General features: G+C 44.1%; 1 non-coding gene across 1 annotated transcript; it reads left to right on the top strand.

Moving 5' to 3' along the window:
* Positions 1 to 3991: 3991 nt before the first annotated feature.
* On the top strand, positions 3992 to 4063 carry trnad-guc (transfer RNA aspartic acid (anticodon GUC)). The gene has a single exon. It is a non-coding gene; the product is annotated as a tRNA-Asp (tRNA).
* Positions 4064 to 8690: the final 4627 nt, after the last annotated feature.

An 8690-nucleotide genomic window follows, 5' to 3' on the forward strand; every position in this document is an offset into this window, starting at 1 on the left:
CCTCTAGTTGCTCGGATCCACCTCATGTACAATCTAATTGGTTATCTCTCTGAACCAATCATTTTTCCTTCTACCCTCATAATATTTTGTGTAAGTAAAACTCCCATGAGCATTCAGCTATCACATGATCTCATCAAGCAATGCTTCAGACCAGCGAATAAGAATAGCATTGAAATGTACATAAATAAAAATTTTCTCTTACCTTTTCATAGTCTATCAGCTGCCCTTGCTTTCTGATATTCTTCTTAGTCAAATAAATCGCTTTAGAAGAGCAAAAGAAAGACATGGCAAGAAACTGTGTTTTTCTATTATTCTAGTAAAGGGAAGTAATGATGTAATAGGCGAGCACATGATTAATAATTGGTAATCACCGTAATCTAGCTCGGAGGCTGGCCACTGCTGAGAGCTCCAGAAGTACGGAGTCTAGCAAAAAGGAGATGCTGTCATTTGAAACTATTCAGAAGCAGCGTGACAAAGGTGCTTTGTGATTTAACATGTCAGGGACAAGGCGGGTGGAAGGCATTTTGCTACTTTAACTGGCATTGGTTCTCATACATCAGTGTTTCCCAATCCGGTCCTCGGCGACACACAGATGATCCACGTTTTTGCTCCCTCCCAGCTCCCTACCAGACAGTCTACGTTTTTGCACCCTCTCAGCTCTGGAGCCCGGACCAGATTGAGAAATACTGTCCTACACGGTAATTCCGCAGTCTCTCCAACGAATAGTTTCGATATGCGTGCCCCCCCACATGGCCACCACCCTCTCGCGCTGCCCTCCATCTGAAGAAACCGTGGTTTTAGGTTACCTGGAAGCGATACGGCGTCTCGTCGGGCCGCAGGACGAGCGTCCTGGGGTCCTTTAGGGGGTAAATGTAGCCGTGCTTCACGATCAGATTCCCCACATGAAGTGCCTCTGAAAACACACAAAGTGGTCACTCATTTCCACGTAAACTACTCAAAGCTCAAACAAATCCACTACTCGTAGCCCAGATTTAGGCATAGTAATTCTCTAAATTTTTGTCAGTGGAATACAGTAGAACACACGATAACTAGAAACTGAGTAGGCATATTATATTTTATTTTACGGTATAGCAAGTAACTGGAAAAAACGTTGACATGGTGCACAGAATAAGCCGCGGGGATGGTGCATTCCTCATCGGAACTATAATTAATTACGAGTAATTGGGACTTTCCACTTTCCGGCTGCCTCCGCGGCCATTGGCAGTCAGGCGCTCCCGGGGGTTTCAGACCGGCGCAGCAACAGCGCTGCTAGGGGGAAGCCTAGTGTTTACAGGGAGGGGTAACTGCTTACCGGGGCAACAGGTTTTTTGCCCATTCAAGTCTGTTAATGCATCTGCCATCTACTGCCTAAAAGTCCCCTCCTTTCCATTCCGACTTCTTTTCCAATCTGGGCTGTAAATCAGGGAAATCTGCTCCCTTGCTATTTAAAACCTCATCTGCATCGCCCGGGAATTCAGGACAACAGCGTCTTGCAGAAGTGCATAATGAGGGAGACGGATAGCGATATTTCTCCAGGCATGACTGACTGCCTCTGGCTATCAGCGAAGTTTGCATCGGGACTATCAAACCGTACAGCTCAGCATGCGTAGCGGCGCGACTCGGGACTGGCCTACAGATTATTTGTACTAATAGCCTCTCAGCAGAAAGATAAATAATTCAGCAGATAAATTGACGCCAGGGGAAGAAAATCCCAAAAGCTTCAGGCGAATGGGGTGTCTATGTTATGGACAAGCTCAATTCTGACATTTATTAATTCACAGGCTCAGCAATATCAATGGAACAGAACATGCTTCTGTCAGACACGTGAATTGCATATGCTTACACATAAATGCAGCTAGGCTAATCTGTTGTATGGATGACAAATTCTATTACTTCATTTGTATTTATTATTCAAAAGACTCGTTTATTTCTGTTATTTTATTACAAAAAAAAAAAAACCTGATGACGTCTTTCGCCAGCAGGGGCGCCATCGTCGTCACGAAGGGAAAAAAACAATCGATTAACCTCACATAAGAGCACCAGGTAACGCTTCCCTACATACTTCTCGGCCCTACCTTCTTCCATGATGGAGTACTTCTGAATTAGCCACTCCACGATATCATTTCCTGGGAAGGCATAGCGAGGAAGGCATCTAGTTAGAGTCGAGAAATGCATTAAGCCGTCATAAATCAAAAACGCTGAACTCGATAAATAAATTACATAAATAAATATGAGCGCAAGGAGATCGATGACAGTCTTAATGCACAGGATTCCCGAAGACCGCCGATGTATGGGCTTTCCTGTGAAGGGCTTAAATGACCATTAGGACCCGGCCCCCGGGACACTGCACGGCCGGGTGTAAGACAACCCGGGCGGCACGAAAAATTATTTTTAAAAAGTAAAATATGTATCGTGCACCTGTCATCGCATGTGGAATCACTGTGATTAACAGTCTTTGATTCTTCATCTTTATCCCCATGTCGGGATCTTGCATCGCCACAATGACTTGTTCAATCTGGGATAAGAAGAATAGTCAAAATCGTGAAATCAAGGTGACGACAGACATAGTGAAAACGTTCAACCTAGTAATATAATAATTGCTTAATGTGTGATTTGATATGTAATCGTTATATTCATCATTAAATCACCGGAGAGACACACTCATATATTTAGGCATATATATAAGTAAACTACAAGGTTTTTCCTCTGACTATCTTAACTGCACGTCAAAGACGTTATCGGATATTCCCGACTACAGACTTTCGGTTTGATCATTTATTCGCGTTATTAATTCGGCTCCTGATTACATTAAACTAAACATGCTCAGATTGTTACAACCTTTGCTTGTCGGTTATTTTTGGGATCTTTCTGGATGGGCTCAAGGCGGGGTCTGTAAGCACAAGCAAACTGCCAGCACTTTTGTTTTACATGAAAATAGTTTGATGTCGGCCTATTGCGTTATTGTCTGGCTATAATTTGGAGGCAATATTAAACAATAGGCCCATATATTGTAAATATACATGTTGTGTTGTTTTGTTGTTATCACAAACGTATAGCCTGATCATAAATTTCATGGATACCTGGATGTTGTATGTTCCATTATATTTATGAATGAATGATTTATGTGAAGTCTGGCTTAGATTCGAGAATTAATCATATAGATTAAAAAAAGTTTTCATTTAAAACTTATCTCATATAATAAAATCCTCGTCCGAACGAACATATGTCAGAATGAAAAAACATTTAAATTATTTTTGTGATGCATCAGTATCAATAGCTACAACGTCATAACAGATATAGATATAATGCGGTTCATACTTTTGAAGTTGATGCGTATCTCCCGAAAAAAATCAACTCCAGAAGAGTCCGCGTCTGTAAATGCCTGAACTTCGGAATCGATCCTACCTTTGTTAGGCGCGGCATCTGTGTCTTGCAGCTGTTCCCTTGGATAAAGATGTTAATTGTCATGCTTACAGCATCTCGATCTCCGGCGTTTGTGAAGTTGGGATTGATGCTGTCCTGTGTTTTTTTTTTCCTTCCACACTTAAGCTCTGCTTGTTACTGCCCCATAGCGGAGCGCAAGTGAAACGGACTACCGGAGATTTGCACTGTTTTTCTGTTAGTGTGTATAATCAAAATATGACTCAGTTTGGCCAGTTAGAAAAATATGATAATAGAAAAGTATTCTTTTCCTCTCACTTTTTTTTCTTGATTTAATTACCGACTTCACGTACTTACACTGTGTCCCGTTGCACGATGTAATATTGCGAAACTATGATTTTGTGGCAGTGTTTTGTAAAGGAATTTTCCGTTTAATCATCGTCTTAGTATAAAGCTATATGGTTGTTCTGGTATCAGTGGACGTACATTATGTATTTTTTCTTCTCTTGAGCACCATGGTCATGACATGAAGCTCAGTCATTGATTACTCGCAAATGTTAGTAGTCATCCGCTGTTTATCTTGAAGATGTAAAAGTAGTGCGCGTACATCTCCTCGTTAGTATAGTGGTGAGTATCCCCGCCTGTCACGCGGGAGACCGGGGTTCGATTCCCCGACGGGGAGAGTCTGCATCTTTTTGCCTCGGTCTCAAAAGGCACCAAGCTAGAACCGGCCCCGTGTTAGTGGAAACGGGGCTTGTGACTTGTACTCATGCATAATATTCTGCGGGTCGCTCAGCAGCGCAGCATATGAAACTAGACTCGGATTGTAAGTGCTTTGGATGAAAGTGTCCGCAAAATAAATAGATAAATGTACTAGACTTGTCAGTCATTTTTTTTCTCGTTTGCCTGTTTTGATGTCTTCAGACGTCTGCCTGTCTTCATTCAGTGTGTCTGCCTGTCTTTTTAGGAGGCCATGGCGGATTTCTTCAATACCCAGATGCGATTGGCTGGCTTATGTCAAGGTCCCACCAATCCCGTCCTCGCTGTTCAGATAAACCAGGACAAGAACTTTGCCTTCCTTGAAGTAAGAGTCTTTCCTGCCTAATGGCTGCTGTGTCCAGGCGGAGACCGCAGCCTTCCCTGATTAACGACGTTCTTCGTTCTGCCCTAGTTTCGGTCCGTGGATGAGACCACGCAGGCAATGGCCTTCGACGGCATCATTTTCCAGGGTCAGTCGTTAAAAATCAGGCGGCCCCACGACTATCGCCCCCTGCCTGGCATCTCAGAGCAGCCCGCCTTCCACGTACCAGGTCCGTTTTGCTTGTCGCCGTCATAACCTTAATCTTTATTTACCTTTGAAGAGCCGATCGGCAAGGCCAGTTTTTTGTACTCGTTACGGACTGACTGTCCTTCGCAAGCTGCGGATGTCTTGTCATATAAAGAGGGAGACTTTCACTTTTATTTACTTAATGTTGTAAATATTTAGCAGACAGTTTTATCCAAAGTGAAGAATGTTTTTTTTTTTTTTTTTTTTTTTTGAGAAATCAGGGTCAGCCTGTCCCTAGAGCAAACTCGCCGGCCCAGTGGTGTGATCACCAGTGATGTGAACCAGTGATCTTCTGATGATAACGCTGGCATCCTAACCAGCTGAGCCACACACACACACACACAGCTCAGTCACTCACTTCTTACTGTTAACATAGGGGTGTTGTGTGGCTCTGTGATGTTTGCCCATGAAAAGAAGGTTGCTGGTTGGCAGGGTTGGCAGAGTGATTTCACCACTGGGCCCTTGAGCAAGGACCCTAACCCCCAAATTGTTCTAGGGTTGCTGGCTCCTATTCTAGTTAAAAATTCTGGACACACCTACTGAAAATGACTTGTTTTTCAGCAAGATAATGACCCAAAGCCCACCTTGAAGGTTATGCAAGTAGCTTATTACCTTGTGAACTAGGAAAGAGATGGTCCCCACAGCCCCCCAACCTAAACTCTATAGAGCTGGTTTGGGATCAGTTGGATGAGAGTAAGAGTAAGGTAGCCAGCTTGCGCGCAGAACTTGTGGAAACTCGAGGACTGTTGGAGAAACGGTCCAGGTGGGTACATATGTTAGCTGGTTGAGTCCGCAATGCTGTCATCGAAGCCAATGGCTCCTATTTTGAAGAGACAAAAATTTTGTCTTTGCAGTACTTCATATGCATAACTTCCATGCCCAAAGGCCTTTTACTATAAGGTGAATAACAGCTAAAATAGAGACAAATGCATTAAGAGCAGGTGTGTCCATACTTTTGACTGGTGCTGCATGTGTCAGCATCTCCCATGGAGAGCAAGATGGGAGAGACAAAAAACAGTCGTCAAACTGCCCCAGTATTTAGGTATTTTTTTGCTGGAGTTACATTTATCTGATATTATATAGGAGATAACGACGTCATACTGATTTGAAGTTGGCTTATTTCACTCGCGCCGTTTGCTCGTGGTCATTATCCGGCATGTTGACGGTTTGCTGTGATCGGCCGGCTTTGGGCGCCGTGCCGCTCTGTCTGCAGGGGTCGTCTCCACCGTGGTTCCAGACTCGCCACACAAGCTCTTTGTCGGAGGCCTGCCCAACTATCTCAGTGACGATCAGGTACCCCGCCCTCAGTCTCTGTCGCCGGGGAGCCGACCCACAACCCTCCTGTGTTTCTGTCCCACTGCTGCACGTGGAACTCAAGCAGGCATGCACACACACGCACACGCACGCACGCACGCACGCGCACGCACATACATACATAAAATAAACACTCGTCTCTGTGTAACTGATTAGTAGGAAAAGAAAGCCTGTCAAAGTTACCTCACCGCTTAAAATTCATTACAAGATACTGGGGGGTCAAATGTCAGCATCATGTTTAAAGCTAGCTGCTGAAAATAGCCGCACATTTGAGGTTTTTTTTTTTTTTTTTTAAAGATATTCATGGGATTTATTAAACATTTATTAGACATGTAGGTAATGAGTTGACAGTTACATTACGCTCATTGTTTATCCAGCTGTAAATTATGAAGATATTGAGACCCCGCTAATGTAAAAGGTACGTTTCCCAAAACCTCATGTTATCGACTTGCATAGTTGGAACCATTCAGTTGTTATCTAATGTTGTTAGCAAATAACCTTATTAGCAACAAAGGCTTTGGGAAACGTGCCTTACAGCTGGCGGCTTGCCAAACCAGTCACGTAGCCAGTCCCTGTGCTGCCTGTTGCTGGGTACCCTGGAATATTTGTATATCGGGTTAATTGCTGAGTGTTAGTCGGATGAATCAGCCGCGTCGTTTTGCTGCATGAAAATTTAAAATCGAGTCATCTGCGCGTCACCTAACTGACGAATACCTCCACATTGCCGTACACCTGTGTTTGCCCAATCCCAGTCCTCGGGGAACCGCCGACTGTCCACATTTTCGCTCCCTCCTAGCTCCCAGCCAATCAGGAACACCGAATACCTGGTACAGGTGTGCTGAGAGGAAGCAAAAACGTGGACTGACCGGGGGGGTACCCCCGAGGACTGGGCTGGGAAACACTACCATAGACTGTGCTTGAAATGTGGGGGAGATCGACCAAGTCCCCAAACGCTTCAGTATTCGCAGACGTGCCGTGTCTCACGTCCATGTCCGCACACTGAGAACGATGACTTCACATCCCGTTAACAGCGATGGGGAGCTGCGGAAGAATCGTTCCCTACATTGCTGTGTCGCTCGAAAGGCAGAAAATACTTCGGACCTTTTTCCCGGTGAACGATTATCAGCTTCACTGGAGTTTTCACATCGTGCCCCATGCCCTATTCTGTTATGACGTCAGTGATGGATAATATTACCATAACAACATGCACAGATGAGGTCGTCTTACTCTGAAAGTGTTGAAAGGGTCACATTTTAGACATTTTCTACTTCTCATTAGCATCTTTTATGATTTTTTTTTTTTCTTCCTATATCGCCACCCCACTGAAATCGGCCCATTATAGACATAATCCATACAGGCATTTAATAGTTTACCTATTTATTTTGCAAAAGTTAATCGCAAAACGTTTTGCGTCCACCCCTGCATTGTAACATTTTGAGCTCCGGTGTCCCACTCACTTTAGCCTAAACTGTTAAAAATGGCAAGACTCAGCCCACAAGATAGTGATCGCGGTTTCAGTGAAAGGTAAGTGAGAAGTGCAGTCAGTTTGTTTTTCTTTGATTTTTTTCCTCCTTTTCGGATTGTCATCGTAATCTTTCTTATCCAGTGTGAGTCACATGTAATCCAAGTCAAGAGGAAGGCTGTACCAAAGCAGCACTGGGGGGAGAGAGTTTGAATCCAGCAGAACTGTTAATGTATTTCACGTCAAAGCCAGTAAATGTGCCATAGACAGGTGAAATGGAAACCGCTGCTTGTATCCTGGTGTTTACATTTTTTTTGCAGTCCCTGCTACCGCTTTGATACTTACAGCTCTTTCATTTTTGTTCCCCACTTTGTCCCCAGCTAGGGGCCTGTAAGATCGTTAAGTCTTCGCTCATAATTTGTTCAGTAGTACTGACCTACTGCTGCCATGCCAACATGTAACACAAGGCAAGTAAGACATTCCGTCCCTCGCACGGATATCCTCCCTGTCGACGGCCTGCCCCTGTGGGGGGGCTCTGTCCTGGAGTGCTCTTAAGCATATGGGGTCCTTTTTTTGGGGGTTGAAGGCTGGGGAGAGACTTATTATGCTGATCACAGGGTATAAATTTGATTTTTTTTTTTTTTTGCCCCTAAGAGAAGGTAGGAGGTAGCGCCCTCTTGTGGCTGCCAGTGTCCCAGGTGACTCCTTTCTGAAGTCAGTGGTTAATGCGGCTTTACAGTAGATTCCTGTAGAATAAGTGAGGAATGATGTTAGCAGAGCTATTTCGTCCTGTTTGGCTTCAAGCCGTGGCCCCTTTAGCAGGACCCTGTGGCGGCTCTTAGCTTTACCTGTGAGTTTATCTCCTGTAGGCTTTGTCCCTCTAATTAACTGCACCAATGTGGTTCTTGGTTTTAAGAACAGGAAGTCAGTGATTCGGCTGGGTTTGTGTTCTGCCGAGTCGCCCCCCCCCCCTCCACATTGTATACATGGAACACTTAACATATAATTAGCTGTTTTTATTTAGTTTTTTTTTTATATACCATCTAGCTTAATTATTGTGGCCCTTAAAATCAGATGCAACTCGGTCCATATTTCAAAATTCGTAGTTGGAATTATCAGAGAACTTGATTAGGAATTCAGTTGTGTTGTATATGCTGTAGGATGGGGGGGGGGGGGGGAATCTGTGTTATCATTCATTGACAAGAA

This window comes from Brienomyrus brachyistius, unplaced genomic scaffold (genome assembly GCF_023856365.1).
Source record: "Brienomyrus brachyistius isolate T26 unplaced genomic scaffold, BBRACH_0.4 scaffold252, whole genome shotgun sequence".
Classification (NCBI taxonomy): Eukaryota; Metazoa; Chordata; class Actinopteri; order Osteoglossiformes; family Mormyridae; genus Brienomyrus; species Brienomyrus brachyistius.